This window comes from Anas acuta, chromosome 3, assembly GCF_963932015.1.
Source record: "Anas acuta chromosome 3, bAnaAcu1.1, whole genome shotgun sequence".
NCBI lineage: Eukaryota > Metazoa > Chordata > Aves > Anseriformes > Anatidae > Anas > Anas acuta.
In genome coordinates this window covers 108,016,911-108,036,152 of record NC_088981.1, presented here as the reverse complement: position 1 = coordinate 108,036,152, position 19,242 = coordinate 108,016,911, and the positions used below count along the sequence as shown (strand labels likewise).

The following is a 19,242-nucleotide window of genomic DNA, read 5'->3' as shown; positions in this document are numbered from 1 at the left end:
CTTTCCATCAGCCCCTGGGAAGCAATCTCATTCCCTGTAAGCCAGTGGGGTAGCTTTGGCTTCAGGTCTCAAGTGCACATGAAACATTTCTCCGGAGGTATTTTAATTGGGTCTATACAGGAAATACATTTTTGTTTCTGTGAAATGTCCCAATGACCCAGCCATGCCAGAGATAACAGCAGTTCTTTGGCAGCGATGCATTTCACTTTTATGGATCCAGTTAGCTCGCCCTTTGATTTGTTTGATTATTGGAGAGTGTTTTTGTGAAAGCATCTTGTTTTCAGAAGTGCTCTGATATCACTGGTTTGGTCGGACCATGTGCAGGTCTGTGCTTGGCCCAACGTGCTGCCTGGGAAGAGGGAGCCACTGGAGCTGGTGGGAGCTGTGGCCTGCGACTGGCAGTGCCCCAAAGGGAGCAGAAAGGCTGAGAGACCTGGTGAGCCACAAGCACACCTTGTGTGGCATGGATGAGATAGGATGGGGTGAGAGGTACAGGACATTCAGGCTGCCATTTTAGCCACTGGAACCCAGAGTTCAATCTCCTTTTGGTCCCCTTTTAGGGGTGTTACCCAACCATTGGCATGTGTGAGCACAGCTGGGCAGCAGAAACAAGATTGACCCCCACACTGATTTAGGGTCAACAAAAGCCAGTGCCCACTCACAGACATTGAGCAGTCTGTGTTGTTTTCTCCTCGGTCCCCCTTGCTCAGAGGACCTCTGCAGCAATAGCAGAACCCATGAAAAACCCAATACAACCATCCTGCAATAGACACACTCACTTTATACAGCAGGGACCGATGGCACGCTTATATAAGTACTCTGGAGCACAGCCTCGGGGCTTGAGAAATCTAATTTTTGTCTGCTGGTCACAAGACCCTTTCCCATTCGGCAGGAGCCGAGGTCCAACTTCTGCAACAAACTTCTCATAAGCCCACACAGAACTCGCCGCATGATCCTCGCCTGCGGTAACTCTGCGTCCCCGGACTCGGAGTGACTCTTCATTGAATCCAGCTGTGGCTGGAATTCGGCTGGAAATGGTGGTGCTCAGATACCACAGTGATGAGTGTGGTGTAACAATGAGATTTTGATTTTTGAGTGAAAACTTCAGTATATTTGGACAGCAAGCTGTTCCAATTCTGATAAGCCACTTCCAAGAGCCATGTAGCATCTCTCCGAGATACTGGGAGTCAAGGTCTGAGGGAGCCGTGTTTGAAACAGTGTGATTGCAATTTATTAATGAACAGCCAGCCAGCACGACAGGTACACAACAGCAGCTAGCATGCACTCCTTGCACAAGCAACGGGGAGATGAATTTCCATGTACAACTTTGTGCAACTCGGACCACCGCGATTACTTTGTTTCTGGCATTAATCACGGCTCTAAATATGGCAGACACGACTTTGGATGGGATATAGCAGTTGCGGTCAGTGTGTGATAGCCAGCTGTTGGCCTCGTTGTCAACCAAGCAAAGCAAAGCAAGTCCAGGTCAAATGGTCTTGGCTTGCAAAGATCACTTAAGTGCTGCGGGAAGCATTGTTAGCATAGGGTGGCTGGAGGCATCGGCTGCTTGTGGTCCCTAAAGTCCCTTTTGTACTTGTTATAAAGGTAGGGAGGATAAACTTGTGCATTACAGGTGGTTGTATTTTGTCTGCTCAGTTTTCCTTGCTATTCTGGCTGAATAAGAGCACCCATCATAATGTTCTTGTAGGGTAATAAACAGCTGTTGTGTTTTGACATTGAGGTGATGGTATTCTGTGGTGGATAAGATGATTCATGGCTTGGGTTCTTTTGAGCTGAAAGGTACTGTATGAATGTAATGTTTTCTTTTCTTTCTCTCTCTCTTTTTTTTTTTTTTTTTTTTTTTCTTTCATGGGTTTGGAACTGGGTTTTGCATTATATGATGTGATTGAAAGTTTAAAAACGGCCACTTGGAGCAGCATACGTATAGCACCTCTCCCCGCAAGGCTTGCTTTTGGTGGTTGAAAAAGGCTCCAACCCTTTGAATCACAGTGTTAGTCTTTCTGTTGTTCTGTGGCACTGAAATCCCCAGGTTACTTAAATCCTACAGAAAGAGACTTTTTCATTTTTCACTTTTTTTGTTTATGAAGTCAATTATAACTTTATTTCCAACTGGTTAAAATGGAAGATTTTTTTTTTTTCACTAGATCCCGTATGATGATTTTAAGTAAGCCTTACAGTTTGATATTGGAGTGTAGAATGGAATAAAATGGGACCCATTGTAGGGCAAAAAGAAATCAATGAACAATAAATGGGAAAGTCTGGCTTTAATGTACCAAAAGCAGAATATTTTTTTTCAGAAATGGGAGAAGCCAAGAGAGGAGATCCTGCCCTCCTTGTCCTCTTGCAGCTGCAGGACTGGTAAATCTGAAATAGAGACAGAAATATTGCTATTTCTGTGTTTCTAAACCTAGAAATAGCTGCCCAAAAGGGTGACCTAAGACTTGACAACCAATTAGAGACACAAAGAAAATCTTCAAGAAGGAGGTGCTAGATCTTTTTTGATTGGAAGATCTGAGCCGTGGAGTAAGCTGAGAATTAGGCATCCAGGCTGCAGGTTCAGTGGATGAGAAACGGGAATGATGCTAAGCTTTATTGCCGAGACATGTTTTCTCAGGCTGTGCCTCTGTGAGACACAGAGAAGTGCCAGCGACCTTCAACTGCAGGGGAGCATTCCTGCTCTGGAAGGGGCTCGACCACCAGAGCAGGGGCATGTGCCCAAGCTCTGCCCTGTATGCTCTTTGCGTACACCAGGAGCTTGTAAGTGCAAAGGGCTTTTAAGTCCCAGGGGAAAAGGAGCATAGTTCTGTTTTAACTTCATACGGTACCTCAAGGTAACCTTGTTGATGCAACTAAAACACTCCATCCCATATGCATGCATAAGGCTGAGGCCTTACTGTTGTGTGCAGATGTTACAGACAAAAAAATACCCTGTAAGGAACAATTACAGAATAATCGGCTGAAAGAGGTAATTTCTTCCTATCCCCATGAGCTAGTAGTTGGCTTATACCCTGGACTATGAGGGTTTACATTCCTCGTTTGTTATTATAAAGCTATTACTATTATTATTGTCTGTATAATGTGTGTTTAGAAAGTGCCCTTGTGTTTTTGTCATTTTTAACCTTTAAAGTATGCCACACTTAAGTTCGTATGCACTCCAAAAAACAACACTTGTTATCATTGCATGCCACTAAATTGTTTAAGTGGTGGAAAAAGCACAAACAAGCAGACCTGTATAATGGTGGGCTTTCAATTTTATTATTATTTTTTTTTAACGTGCTATTGGTGTTAATTTCTGTGTGCCTGTAATGTTTGTGTTCACTGTAACTGAACAATAGAACTTTGTTTTTGTTCTTTGTGTAAATTAAAAACATCTGTTCTCTTTATACGAAAAGTTGTTTTTTAAAAGAAGCTGGTCTGATCTAACTAAATACCAATGCTGTGTCCACAATGAGTTACTATTAATATTTGGGAAAGGCAACCATCCAAAGCAAGTGTAATGTCAAATCACTGGCGGGAGTGCATATTTATTGCTAGAAGTGACAGATAAAAATGCAGAGGTTACAAAAACAAAATTCTTGTGGATGACTAATGATGCGTATATATGCCCCCAATGCCCCATCACCACATTTGCAATTGGCAGGGTGTTCTCCACAGCCTCCCGCTCCCCAGGATTAATCGACAGGAGACTGGTAGCTTGGCACCCTCCCTGGAGGATCGACGCTGCTCCCACCTTCCCTCCAGCAAGCCCTGAATGGAGTGACCTTCACGGCGTGCAGGAATCTGATCTAATTCATTCGCCTGACTTTCCCCCCCACCTAGCTCTGGTATTTGATTGCAGGGGTTTATGTTCCATCAAGGGCATGTGGCTTTTTTTTCCATGCAGGTGGAGGAGGTGGAGCACCCAATGCATGCTCTTGCAGCGCCTGTGATGCCGGCTCGATGGATGTCTTCAGAGCTGTCTGCGAAGTCTTGATATGAACGAGCTGGCAGCCTAAGTCTGGAGCCTGTCATCTTCCTCCCGAGGAGCAGTGCTGCACTCAGCAGTAGCCTTTGCTGGAATAGCTGGAGGTTATTTCAGGGAAATAAATGCACTGTTTGTGGCAGAACGGAGGTCTCAGAGGTTCAGAGCTGTCTGCCTAAATGCACAGCCTTGTCACTAAAGTATTTGAGTACCTTGGAGACTATGAAATTATCCTCACAGACAGACATCTTGGGAAGGAAATACAGATAATTAACATTTATTGAGATCTAAAGGGCACTTCTGTTTAGCACAGCTATTAAGCTCTTGCTTAAATCTCATTTATTTCAGTAAGATTTAAATGTATGAGTAAAGGCTTTCCAGATCCAGGGCCTACAGGGCCCAGATCTGCTTCTTCCCTTCTTGCTACCCACAGTGCCCCATGCCAAGTGTGTGCTGCCTCTCACCAGTGAGAACCGGGAAGAAAAAGGGGCTGTGTTAAAGAATTAGATGCTTCATTGAAATTATTCATTCCCACCTCTTTTCACAATATCTCTGTGCTTCCTACTGCAGTGCCGCCCTGCCCCGTACCTCATCCCCTCTACCTGCCCTCGCTGCAGCTCATGGGGCCGGGGAAGCTGCCTCCCGTGGAGGCCAGCTACCATCAGCCGGTCGGTGGTATTTCGCCTCCGTGTCAGGCACCATCGGCCGTCTCCAGGATCCAGCTGAGTTCAGAACTTGCTGAGTCACATTTTCACCACGAAGCACTGATGTGCTTCCCGAGAGTCACACTGTTATAGGCACGGCTTGGCCGGAGAGGAGCAGACAGTTCTCACCCTGAAGCGCATCCAGGAATGCTGGCAAGAAGTTGCTTTTTATTTCCTATCTCGAGTTACCGCAACATGGGTTAGGACTACAAAAGCTTGAAATCCCTGGCAAGCTAACACTGTACATCTGTCTAAGATGACGGCCAGCATGGACAACTGCGGGCTTCAGCCCATGACCAGTATGAAGCACTTTGCTCCTTGCTGAGCAGCTGTCATTAACAGTGATCTGTGGGGTTTCTTCCTGATTTCACTTCATGATTTGCATGGCTGCTTTCCCCTCTAGCGAGATCTTCACACTTGTCTCTTTGGCTGTAGAGGTGATCCACCAGCTGGAGCCGCTTGTTAATTGTTCTCATTGTTTTGCTCTTGGCTGTTGTGTCTGTCTGCTTGACGAGCCACAACCTCGTGAGTCCCCTCAGATGGATAGGGACAGAAAGACAACCTCAGTTCTTTCAGCTGCAAACTGGGGATAGTGTTTGCTCCCCAGGGTGGCTGTGATGGATTAGCAGCTTTCCTAATGACAGAAATTGGAGAGCTGAAATTTGGTGCCCCACTAGAGCAATTGGATATTTGCCTGCATTTCATGAGGGACCTGTCAGACTTCCCATCCTCTCAGCAGGACCTGGGGAACAAGAAGCTGTCTTTATGGTCCACTGTGAGGACACAGTGAGATACAATGCCACCTGTGTTGCACTCTTTTGTTCCCTTATGAGTTTAGTTGCTCTTCAAAACTATTTTAGCACTGACTATCCCCAGTTATCCAGATTGAGTTATGGGTGGTACTGCTGTCACCTGCAAGCGTGACACGTTATTTCCTGGGATATGGCTAGGACAACAGCTGTCTCAGCTGGCCATATTTTGAAGATCTGTGCTAAAAAAAAGCAGCTGCAGGGGCTTTGCAGGGTCCTCTGCCCTGTCTATGCTCTCGTGTCAGTGCAGCCCTAACATGGCCGGGGACACTGGGCAGAGTGACGGTGCCACTGCAGTAGCCACTGACGGTGCCACCACAGTGACGGTGCCACTGCAGCAGCGCTGCCCACAGATCCCTCTGCGTGTGGAGCCTGTGCCTGCTGGTCAGAGCATCCCCATGCAGCTGGGTATAGGAAGACTTCTCGGTTTCATGCAGAATTGTCTCCCTGTGTGGGTGGCAGGTTTGCCACAGAAATGCCGTCTGTGCCCCCCACAACCTGTCCTCAGCGTGGGTTCAGGGCTGACAGCAGCACGCTCTGCAGACACTGCTGCCCAGCCCCGCTTCGCTGACAGACCCCTTCCCAAATGTCCTTACACCTCTGGGCCCCACTGGGGAGAAACCTGCAGGGCTCACCAGGACTTTCCTGTTGCTGGTGCACTTTTGCTGTGAGTGCTTTTTTTGCCTTTTCCCATTAGGTGTCTCCCTTTTCCTCCTTTTGAACGAGCTGGAGCTGTGTGTATTCTGTGGGATGATCAGCTCTTGCAGCACTGGTCCAAACTGGGACACCTGGTGAGCTGCTGGGGTCAGAGATCCCTCCCAGGCTGTTTCTCTGTGTTACAGACACATGAAGGAAACAAATGCCAAGATATTCACAAAGCTGCCTATCCCCTCCCCAGATCCTAATGCGAAATTATGGCAATGATGTTCCTGAGCCGTTATCTATGGGGAGAATGACCATTTTGGGCTCTTGTGCCAATGGGATGAAAAATTCTGCCTGAGCCAACATCAATGCCTGTTAATGCTGCTTTACTGGGAGGCTTTTGACTGTCTTTTCTGCAGCTGATTTCTGCAGAAACTTACCTCTCTGTGTAGGTCCCTGTGTAGCCCCTGTGACATTTCATGGAGCTGTCTAAAATAATTCAGGTTTTGTGCATCTTGATGCTGGGCACACATTTCTGCTGACCCAATATTATTTGGTGCTCAAAATATAGCAGATTGTGAAGACAACAGCAAGGACAGCATCCTGAATGCTGCACCATTCAGAGATCATCCAGTCTCTGCCATGGCTTGCTTCTCGTCTACAAAGCACCTTGCACGTGGATTTATATGGCACTAAACCTTTTATGGCTGACTACTTTATTTTATTCTTAATTTACATAAAACACTGAAGACACTGAAGAGCTGCCACAGGCACTCCTGTAGTGTACACGTCTAGGTCATCTTGTCATCATTTTGTAGAGAAGAGGACTTAATATTCTAAGACTTAGGTGCTGGAGTGGGACTTGTTCTTTTTTTTTTTTTTTTTTCCTTTTTTTTTTTTTTTTTTTTTTGTTCTGGGCATGGGTTCCTGTTGTTGGCAGTGGTGTTAGCACAGCTGTCACACGAGCAGAGGCTGGTTGGCCCCAGATGCAGCTGCATCTATAATCTTTTGGATAGGTTGACTTATTTAAACATCATGTAGCATCTGGTCTGTGTGGCTGGGGTGACTTACCAGAGGTCACACAGCAGAGACTGGGATGCAGCCCAGCTCTCCTGCCTCTGATCCGCTGTGCTCAAACTTTTACAACTGGCTTCTCCACCATGGAGTGACATTAGTGTCACTCTAGGCAAGAGAGGTGACGTAGCTGTAGCCAGGATGGGGAGATGTGGAATACAAGGTGATTGGAAAATTGTCTGGACTGCCGTGATTGAAGGTGAGAGGTCAGTGAGCTGAAGTCTGACACTCCTTGGCTGTTGGTAATAAGGTGGATAGGGCTCAACAGCTTCATCAGTGCCCTGGGTGGTGGGATGGGAGGCACCCCAGTGATGTGTGGATGATACCCAACTGAGGGGAGCATTGGGTGCACTGGAGCTTTCACTGCTATGCAGGGAGACATGACAGAGCTGAAGAAGTTGGTCAATGGGAGCCTCAGGAAGCACAACAAAAGAAAATCCAAAGTCCTGCATCTGGGATGGAGTAACCAGCACAGGCTCCAGTACAGACTGATGACCGGCTGCTGGGATGCAGCTTTGCAGAAAAGGACCTGGGGTTCCTGGTGGACACCAAGTGGACCAGAAGTCCATAGGGTGCCAACGTGGCAGTGAAGCTCCTGTGCACCCTGCTTCAACAAAAATGTAGCCAGCAGCTTCAGAGAAATGATTATTCCTTTCCATCTGTTGCTTGCTGGGTCTGGAGCACTGTGGCCAGTTTTGGGCCCCTTGGTACAAGAATTACATGGACAAACCCACGTGAGTTCAGCCAAGGTCACTGATCTGGCTGGAGGCTGGAATACATGGTATATAAGATGAGGCTGAGAGAGGCAGGCTTAGTCAACCTGGAGAACAGGGGCTAAGGGAATAGTTGACTGTTGTGTCCAACTGCCCAAAGGAAGGTTGCAGAGAAGGTAGAACTGGCCTCTGCTCAGGTATTCACGGCAAGAGGGCAAGAAACAATAGTCATAATATGCAGCAAGGGAAATCCTGATTGACTATAAAGAAAAAAAAATCATAATCAGTGGTTAACCACAGCCATAATTGCCCTGAGAAGCTGTACAATCTCCATCCCTGTAGATTTTCAGAACATGACTGAACAAAGCCCTGGGCAACCTGATCTAACTTTGAAGCTTTCAGCATGAGTTCTGACCAGATGACTTCCAGAGGTCCCATCCAACCCAATTTATTCCATGACTCTACAATAGCTGGATACCTTCAGTATAATTCGTGCCGTATTCCCCAGTGAACTGGACCGAATCCGTAGTCAGTACTGTTTTCACAGGCACACCTTTCATTACCACCAAATATATCACAAAGGAGAAAAAAAAAATCCAACACCGAGAGGAAAAATTGAAGCAAAATAGTGTGCAAGAGCTAGACAAAAACTCCAGTGTTTCAAAGCTGCTGGTTGCTGCTAGTGTTGGCATGAGAGGAAGCATAAAGTGGATTAAGTGCAAGGGCAAACAATCTGCGGCATTCTGCTAGCAGAGTCTCCTGTCATCCTCCCGCTTTTCAACATGATGGTGATCCAAGCTGTGCGGAGTCTTGGATGCGGCTCCAAGCGCTGAATCATTTTGACTCCCCTCCCTCCCCTGCAATGATCACACATAGAAAACAGACATGACTGAGAGAGACTCGGGCCAGTTTATAAAAGGAAAGTCACTTTTCAGCACAGTCCTCCATGGAAAAGGATTGTTTGGTTTTGTTGCTTAACAAACACCCTGATGGCCTGATGAGAAACATTTGTCAAGCTGAGTTTCCTTTCTTGGACTTGAGGAAGGTAGGGTTAGGGAACTCGTTGCTGCAAAAAGGTGTTTGTAGGCTTGAGGTGGGATCTGCCCCTTGGTGGCCTTCCTCTCCCACAGCCTCCAGTCTTGTTTCAGTACCAAGATGCTGCAAATGAGTAATTTACCTTCCGTTATGCCAGAAGAGTGCATTGGCAAGGTAGTTTTAATGTGGCGTGAAACCTTTATTAGAAAAACGTTTAAGCTACAAATTGAAACTCTCAAAATGATGTAATACTAGCTCTGCTCTTGTAGTAGTATGAGTGAGGATATGAAGTTGTAACAAGCTACTGGCATTGGCTTCTGTATACATGGGAAACGGACCCTGTTCTAGATCAAACTGGTAGCACAGAAAATGGTCATTCAATGGGTGTTTGGTTGCAGAGTATCTGAACATATCTGTGTTGGTATTTTAAACTGTGCCAGGGTACGGACACAGGTTGCTTGCACACTTCTGCCCTGGACAAATCTGTGCTCTTTAAATTTCCCAGAGGCAGCCTGGCTGTTAGCACAGGCAGGTAGGAAGGAGATCTGAAGTGAGAGGTTATGGGTGTGGATACAACAAAAGAAAGCTTACGTTTACCATCATAAATACTTTGCTGTGCTTGGCTCCTAGCCCTACTTATCTCTCCAGACCTTAGTCTTCACCCTTTCTTGACCTCTACTTTCTTGACCTCTACTTTCTCACTAACCTGCATCAGACCTGCCCTTCCCACAGCATAGCCATGTCCTGTGCATCCTGCATTAATCCTACTTTCCTTTAGATCCCTGACTTTGCCCCATCCTGTATCTTGGATGTGGTTAAGATCATGTACTGAACTTGCAGTCTTCTTTCATATTCTACAGGGCATGATCTTTCTTCACCTCTTACTACACTCATGACTCCTGTGGTGTCTGACCTCATTTTGCCTTAATTTTCATCACTAATTCCAGACTGGCCAAACTAGTAGGCAGGTCCATGTTGCTACGGCAAAGCTGTTTTCCTCAGGCTGCAAATCAGAAAATCAGAGAGACACTTCAGTATGTCCTTAAATCAATCCATTCAGTGTGCTTACGCATGTTCTGTTGCCCCGAGTAAGGAGGATGCCTTGTGTGGAGTGAGGCAGGATTGCCTAGTGAGTTGATTTAGGCTCCTGAGCAATGTGAAACAATTCAGAGAATCTGGGCAGGACTGATGCTAAATCACAGATGAAAACAGCAATCTGTCATCAGCATGCTTCCTGTTGTTGTTGAGGCCTAGACAGTATTGCTGTTGAAAGGCCATAAGTGACACATATGAAGAAAAGATACCAATAAATACAGGTCAAGGGGAATATACAGTGTACTGTAATCTGTACTGTAAAACAAAGGAAAAAAAAAAAGGGAGCAGCCTTTACTAGGTTAAGCTTGGTCTATGCTTTGATAATTCACTCTAGAAATTGGTGATATGGTATAATCTGCAGAAAATGAGTTCGGAATAAATTAAGCTAACGGCGATCCCTAAAGCTGGAATTAGCACTTTGCCCTTACTTGCACTTAGTATCATACTTAATCCAAGATCTGCATCAGAACTGTTTCAGCTGTGTTGGCCAGACTTTGAGACCTTGATAATCATTGTTTCCTTCTTTGCACCTCTGGTGTTGGGCTATTATTGTTTAAGTTTGTTTTTCTTTGTTCTTGCACAATTTGACCTTTCCTCCCCCTAAAACCAGCCTTAAAATATTTTTTTAAAGCAATATTCCTGAGTTTTTTTGCCAAGTTTGAGCAGATTCTCTCCATTGGAGTAAGCCCATGTGAAGCTGCCTCAGCTCAGTTCCTTTGGCAAGGGAGAAATCACTACAATTACAGGCTGGAGTCCACCCTACCTAGGGAATATGGGCAGCTTCGGGCAGTGAAAGGTAGTTAGCAGCTCTGTGGTTAGCCAGAACAATTTCAAGCAGTAATTACAACCATTTCTTACCTGTCTTACCTAGAGGGCTGCTGTGGCCTGCTGCCTCACTACCTTCAAAACCTTTGGCCTTCATTTGAGCATCACCATGTGGGTGTTCTGCTCCAGTGTGCTCATTGCACATGGCCAAGTAATCCCAATTTAACAAGCCTGTTGACTCCAGGAGGACTTGCTCAATGTGCTTCAACTTATGTGTGTTTACATGCAGTGCTTGACTGGGCTTTACCATGGCTTACCACCAAGGAGACCGATGGGAAAGCTATTCAGAGGGTAAAAGAAATAACGAAGCATTGTCTATCAAGATTTCATTCCAAGCTTAAATCATATAAACACTCTTGTAATAAGCATCCTTGGCAAAATCTGTGACCCAGCTGTGCCACTTTTCTTGTAGTACTTCTGTGCCTGGATCCACCCTGCCTAGCCGGAGGAAATGTGAAGTGCTTAAGTAAGCACCTCCTCAGGTTGCACTACGGCGACAGTCGGTAGAGAGAGGTCAGGTCCTCCAGACATTGTGCCCAGTCTCAGCTCAGCTCTGCTCTGGAAATGGAGACGAAGAGATGAAGCCTCTTCTGGGACCATACTTGGAATTTACTAGTCTCTGACACCTGGTGCCTTGGCTAGGGATTTACCCTAACGCTGAGGGCAGAAGGGGATGGTTTCAGGTCTCCAAGTCGAAGAGCCGCCTATTTGGTTATTAGTAAACCTCCCTCACCCAAAACTCCCCCCGACCTTGATCTGTTTGTTCAAGGTTTCTGAACTGGTCCTTACCCTGATGCAGCTCCTTGCGTGGGTCCTGAACCAGAGCCATGGGCTTGAGTGGGGCTGTGGGTGACTGCAGCCGTCTGTCCTCTGTGCCCAGAGCTGTGAGATCAGAGTCTGAGCATCCACATTCTCCACGCAGATGATTTTGCACTACACGTACGAACCAGATTATTGTCAGTGAAGAATCATGTATCACACAGCAAGTTAAAAAGGCAAAAATCTTGCCCTTCAGGAATTAATTTCTAGCTATGGAAAATAACAGATAACGTGTATCCACAACAAAATATGAGAAAATACCTCAAGAGTTAAATCTGATGAATACAAAATATTGCATGAACTATAGCTCAAGATATTCACTACGTTTGTTGAAATCTCTCTCACGCAGCATTTTAAAAGACATTAACATTTTTTAAAGCAATCTTTTCCCAGCTATTCTGTATTAATAACTATTTACATAATAAGTTATTGTAAAAGATATATGCATAACATATTTCTTTGAAGATATGCATTGGATAACTTGGAATAAATCCTACCTCATTTAATACAGATTTTCTGAGACAAGTAGAAAAATGAGAGTCCTAAAAAACCTGGAAAGAATTCAAATCTGATGAAAAACAAAAATATTATATATGATTAAATTTTCCAACCAGCTTTAATAAATACACCGATATTTAAAACAGAGCAAAACAGAACAGTGAGGTATGTCAACATTTTTCAAGGCTTCTAATCATTTTGCAGAACATGAATACTGCAAATTTATACCCAGTTGTTACTGTTCCTCTTTCTTCTAAAAATGGCTCTGAAGTAATCAAACAGGTAAAATAGTATTAGAATGTGCTGTTAAAAGGTAAGAGAACACCTAAATGCTTTCAACTATAAACAAAATAAAATAAGGATCACTAGTACTAAAATGATTTAAAATGAAACTAAAGTTAACATGTTAAGAAAAATAGTCTTTTCTATAGAAGAGAAGTGAAAAACTGGAAAGAATAACATTTGTCATATTGATTGATGTTTGTTAATAAAATCATTAATATTTTTGCCTTTTAAGTCTATATCACATGTAAGCCATTTTCAAATTCCCATTTTTTTAATCATGATTTTTCATGTATCAAAACAGTCAAATATATTTTCTGAATATAAAATTCAGTTTTTCATTCACTGAATGCAAGTTTTTAAGATGCAGTACCTGAGGTAATAATTTCGTTATCTATTTCAGAGCATTCTTTCTAGACTGTCACTTGTGCACTTCTAATTTAAACAGAGTTAAAAGGGGGAAATTAAAGCAAAACAAAGAAGAAAATGAAACATGAGTCTGTTCAGCTGCAGCACAGCCTGTCTGTTAGAGCAGATCCGAACACTAATCTCATTGTTGATTTACATCAAATTCCTTTAACTTTTGTCTGAGTCTATAGTAAAGCTGTTTGAATCAGTTTGTAAATGTAGATTGAAGGAGCAATTTATACCATTATCTTGACAGGCAGCTAAATCAGGATAATTCATTGAAAATATCTAGTTAAAACTCATCAGAGGCAGAGCATTTTAATGCTTTCCTTTTTCAAATAAGTAAGGATCATTTACTAAGGAAATGGGAAATTGAAACACTTTTTTTTTTTTTAATTTTATTTTCTAGAAAACAGATGTACTTATGGTCTTAGCTTTCTTTACATTGATGTGATAATTCATGATGCTTTCCAAGTCATGAATGAGCCTTTATAAGGCATCTATAAAAATTGCTTGCAAATTGTAAAGTTCAGATTTTTAATAAATAAATGTTTACCAAACTATAACAAGAGAAACGGTATCCAGACTAATAGACATTTATTAAGACTTTAAAACACAGGCTCTGATTCAGCCAGTAAGTTTAGCATGTAGTTAAATAGATGAACAATTCCCCTAAATTAAATGTATAATGAACTCCGTCACTGCAATGAAGTTCGGGCATCTAAATCAGGAAACTTTCCAGTGATTAACAAGTAAAGCACTCACTTTCAAAGACCTGCTTTCCCACATGCTTCAGATCTAGGTCCTGGATAGGAGCGCAGGTTATCTAAATGTCAGGGATAGATTTTTCCTGATGATTTCACTGCTCAGGAGACCTTATTTGTGATTCTCAGTCAGGTGGATCTTCTCATCACCTTGTAATGTAAAGGAGGGCTAGCAGGCTTGCAGCCTCAGATATGGCATGGCAGGATCCCTAAACTCTATGCAAATGGACCTTCTGCAGGGATGCAGCTTCTGCCAGACTTTGAAGGCTGCTCTGTGTCAAAATATGAGGGGCTGGCAGTGAGATGCAGGAAGGATTTCCACGAAAGATGCTAGGGAAGAGCAGAAGACTGCTAAAAGGGACTTCTATATATTGGTACAAAAGGTAACCCCCTTGATTGACTTAGAGGGCATAGTTCTTTGTAGAAAATGCTCAAACGTTTTGCAGACAACAATCCTGTGAAGGAGTTAATATGTTCTTACTTCAATAAGAACAAATCTAAGACACAGAAAACTTCTTTCTTTTTTTCTCCAGTATCGCAGAGGCAGCCAGTGGTGAAGAAAGTTGAGCTCTGGTTTCATAATGCAGCCACTAGGACATGTGTTTGCATTGCTTCTTCTTTTCTTGTGGAGTTATTAGCATATTTATATCTTGTAATAAGTAGAGACTTACGATATTTTAAAATATACTGGGGAGGAAAATGGGAACAGAATGTGTTAGTCTGGAACTGCTGTTTCAGTGAAAACATCTACATCTTTTTGGTTTACATGTGAAAACAGTGGAAATAATGAAAAAAAAAGTGAAACTGCAAGTAAAAAAGTTTTTAATATTTAAGAGAGTGGACATTTTCAGAAACACATAGACAACTGACAGATGGAAGAAGTGGAGGGTTTTGGGGGGCAGGAAGCTCTCCTTGTGTCCAGTCAAGCATCTGGTTCCAGCAGGTTTGCCTGGGGGTGCATGGAACGCCCTTACTCTGGAAGCTCAGGCTATTTTTGGAGGAAGTTTTAAGCAGATAAGGGCTGTTTAAAACTTTTTCTATTTAAATGGCTGCTATTCAGCATGGAATGAAAATGATGAGTTTTCCAAACAGCGAGATACAATGACAGAAATTGCACAGCAGCACTGGAGAATAAATGCACGCGTTTCAGGCTGATAAGCATCGGGGTACAAACTGAGTATGAAGATAATTTATATTTGTTTTTCTTTGGCTATTATGAACTTTGATGATTTTCATCCTAATTTAATAGCACAATAAATCATTTTTATGAACGTCATGCTCTTTAATTGCTTCCTTGTTAAAATGTGAGCTAATTGTCCTTGGTCTTGGAATAAAACTTCAGGGAAAATAAAATACATTTCTGAAGAATAACCCCAGTCTCTTAAATTCAACAAAGTTGCAGCAAAGTGCAAATGTCAGAACAGCCTGTTGTTGTGTTCCCCTCTGGAAATGATAAAAATGAAATACACTGCTGCGCATTAGTCAGTGCTGTTGGGTAGACGGCTCTGTCTGAAGAAATTCTAGCACTAAGACTTAGTCTGTGACCACTGCTGCCTTTTCAGACCATCACAATGAGTAATGCCAAAAACACACTTATCTAGGCAGGCCTGAGCACCCAAGTTGAACATGGTAGTGCTACCCTCTCTCAAATGTAGTGCTTTCTGTAGAGAAAGAGCTCTGCTGCTCAAAAACTTGTATGCCTGCTCCTTGGGAATGACACCAAAGAATACCTTATAAATGAAGTATGCTTCCCATTAGGGATTACAGCATCACTTGATCAAAGTCCACTGGAAATAGCTCTTGGCAGCATAGACATTCTCTGTAACTCTTCACTCGCTTGAGTCTGATTGGCAAAGTTGGGATAGCAAAGATGGTTTGAAGGCTAGAGGAGAGAAGAACACAACAGGGGTTTTATTGTTGTTTTTGTTGTTTTTCTCCTTGTTTTAAGGAACGGCTGTGTGAAATTGTTTTTTCGGATGCAAAGAAAACATTGGCAATGGGCTTATTCTTCTACAGAGTCGATCATGCCTACATGCTGGCTCAACTTCTAAAAAGTAATGCAATACAGGCATCGCTTAAAATTAAACAATTTTTTGGCAACTCTGGTGAAATATATTGTCATCGGCTGTAGAGTACCGACACACTTGATAGAGTTAAAGAATGTTTGGAAGACTTCTAGCTCTCTCTGGTTTGAGTTTAATGAAATCTGGGCAATCAAATTGTCTACCTGGCAGCTCACAAGAGACACTTCATGTTCGTTATTTTGTAGTTAAACTATTTATCTGCCCTGATGTGCAAGGCTACAAATTTGTATACATTTTTATATAGTCTATTTCCATTGTAAATTACCCATAAATTAGATACAGACTTTTAGGCACCTCAGTAGGTTTTTTTTTTTTTTTTTTTTTTTCAATCTCTATTTTGGTATTAGCAATAGATATTGTAGAGTTTTGTACATTGGTTCCTCTCTTGAGAAAATCAGGGCTTGCAGTTGGGAGACAAATACATCACTCCACTGCCTCTTCTTCCCATTCTATGAACTGTAAATCATAACATTAAAAAAGATAAAATACTGGTGCAGTGCTATTATTTATGGCTTTTGTCAGAAGACTGCAGAGCATCTGACAAATGTAAATTGATCTTGACAAAACCTCAATGAGTTATTATGCAGCAAAACATGTCCTCTACAGAGACAGCAAAACATAAGTGACATGATTTATAAAAACCTCCATACCCCACATTACCCCCTCCTCAAATGAATTGTAAGCATAGTACTATTTAAATAAGTTTAAGTCAGTTTTCATGTTGCAAATAAATCTACAATGATTTTAAGGCCAAAGGCAGATGAAAAAAAGAGCAGATCACTCTGTTCTTCCATATTCTGTGTATCACTTCAGTGTTTGCACTTAGGTGAAAGAAAAATAAAGACCAGTTTATTGACTTGACTGGACTTTGTCTTGATCCTGGGTGATTGGACCTAGCTAGTGCGGACACAAAGATGCATATGCATTTGGTTTTCTCCTGTCAGTGGAGAAGGTGAAGTCCTGCTCCCAGCTTCCTCTCCTTCCTTGAAAAGTCTGCTGAGCTATATTCAGCTACTAGCTATTAAGCAAAATGTCCCATTGTTAGTTTATGGGCCATTCCATTACACACACACACACACACAAAAAAAAAAAAAAAAAAAAAAAAAGCTGTAAACATATAGTTCCTACAAAGCACCAAAGAGAATGGAGGATAGGAGTGCTCTCCTGCTGAAGCAAGTCCTAGAAGAATTTCTCTGAAAGGTCTTCAGGCCTCTCTCTCTCCAGACACACATGTTCCAGTTCATTTTACTTTTATTTCCTTTTTGTGAGTGTAATGTGCAGATTACGCATCTGTCTTTTTGGTTATTAATTTTTTTTATAGTTAAATATATCTCATGTCTGTGTCTATAATGGTCCCAACATGTTTATGACAGGTTATGTCATTGGTTCCCTTGTTAGGGAGACTAACAAAGCTCCATTAGCTTAAGAGGCCTGGGAATTTTGTGCATCCTGTTCTTGTTGCTGTATGTCAGTGTTGGGCAGAATGCCATTATACCTCTGTGCATAATTCACTGGTTAAGAACATGTGAATATGTCTCCCTCTAATGTGTGGCTCCAACAACAACCTGCTCATTCCCCAAAGCCAACGAAGGCGGTCTTGCCAATTCTTGTGATTTTATTGTGAGTCTCTTGACATTTGGTGTGTGCCTTAAAAAACACAGCTCCTGGAGTTAAGATGAATGCATAAGAACCTCAGCTTTCATTTGAAAAATAACATAAAATAACATATTCTGAGCCTTCCTGTTGTGAAAATGTTTAGAAGTGGACCCCAGTGGTTAAAACCCCTGAAAGTAAATGCAACCAACCCCAAATGTGTTATTAAAATCATATCTCATGGTGTGATTTTTATTTAAAGACAAGCTCATGACTATGGGAACCTGTCTGTAACATTTGGATGGCTCAAGCTGGCAATGTAAGAGGCTCTGTTCCTGTTCAAGTGCTGGGCTTTTGTACTTTTGATGCTAAAATTCCCATGCTTGATTCCCAATGACAAATATAGTGCTGATCTGTGTGCTGCTAGGGATTTGTCTCATCCTCAGCCAACAGCCTCAGGCCAGCCTGTGGATCTGAAATCCAGGTATGTTGCACTTAGTCAAGAACAACTCTGCTTTAGTTCACTTGCTTGGAAGAAAGATCAGACCTGTGCAGGTGCTAAGTGAATTCCTCCCTGGTTACATCTGCATGGTTCAGAGAGACCTTAGCTCCTCTGCTCTCAGCTCCAGAAGCCACACAACAATGAGCTCTGGTTAATATATCCTGCTTTTCAGCATGGTAGTTAGTTTGGGCACTCCGCTGCACTAATACATTTATACAACTTCCTGACGGGAGCTGGGTTGCAGCTTGAAATTTGGGGTACAGCACACTGGCCTGTCCACACCACTATAAGTAGACTTATCTTAACAGAACTTTGGGAATTGCTTCTTTGTGGGAAACTGCCAAAGGGAGGCCCTTTGCAACCAAAGCTGAAGGCTGTACTTTCTTGTGCTTTGTTTCTGCAATTTTTTGAGAAGTGTCATGTTCATACCTGTTCAAAAATGGAACATCCATGGCTGAATTTACAGGTTATATGTTGGGTTTTTTAATATACACCCATGCATGTGTCTATATGGTCTCTCTTACCTGGGCTAGGCTTCATAGAGATCACAGTCCTTCCATCAGAAATTGGCACTTAGAGCAACTTCAGCACTGGCCTGATGATGCTTACTGCCACAGCTCCTGATATTCTTCATCTTGCTGTCTTTTTCCGTCCTTTTCCTCTGTGGGTTGAGCCAACACCTGTGGTCCCATATGGGCAACTTTGGCAGCTGCAGGCGATGGATAACAAGCTCTGGAATATATTTTTCCAACTGTGTCATCTGGCTTATAGGAGAACTCTGGCTTAGCTGTACTGCCAGTACTGGAACGACTCTGGAGCTGTCTCCTAGTCAAACGGTTGTAGAGCTGGCTGGCTTGCTTTGTTTTCCTGGACAGTGTATTGTCTTTTTTTTCTTCATTTTTTTTTCTTTTTTATTTTTTTTTCTTAAATATGTATGTGTATATATATATATTATTCCCTTTTCACTGTGAGAAATGTGGTCCATATAAAACATCTGACATTAAAGTCTTGTTTTAAATTCCTTCTGCAATCTGTGTGTTAGGTCTATCAAGATAAAAGAAAGTCTTTTTCCAGTGTCCATGTATGTTCGCATTATAGCTGGGAAGGGTATTCTAGGAACTACCTATGTCTCTGTGAACATCCAAATCTGAGCTCTAAGAATGAAAGTAGGCTGCCTCACTTGCAAAACCACAGCTGTGGTTAATGACTGTAATGGAGATGAAACAGCACATTTTCTTGTGAACATTAATAACTCCCGTGCACATTGTCCACATTTTGCAACCACATTTTCAAACCACTGCATGTTTTTGAGAGGAAAACTGCTTGAGGGAAGCCTCTCTTGCTACCAAATGCTCTGCACTCCATTTAAAGAGTAGAAATACAACAGAATTGGTGGCCTGGTACTAGAAAATC

The 19,242-nt window shown here is 42.7% G+C and overlaps 1 long non-coding RNA gene across 1 annotated transcript; it reads left to right on the top strand.

Moving 5' to 3' along the window:
- The first annotated feature begins 197 nt into the window (after positions 1-197).
- On the top strand, positions 198-4,267 carry LOC137854805 (uncharacterized). Its single transcript, XR_011095404.1, has 3 exons — positions 198-1,605; positions 2,319-2,379; positions 3,905-4,267. It is a non-coding gene; the product is annotated as an uncharacterized lncRNA (long non-coding RNA).
- Positions 4,268-19,242: the final 14,975 nt, after the last annotated feature.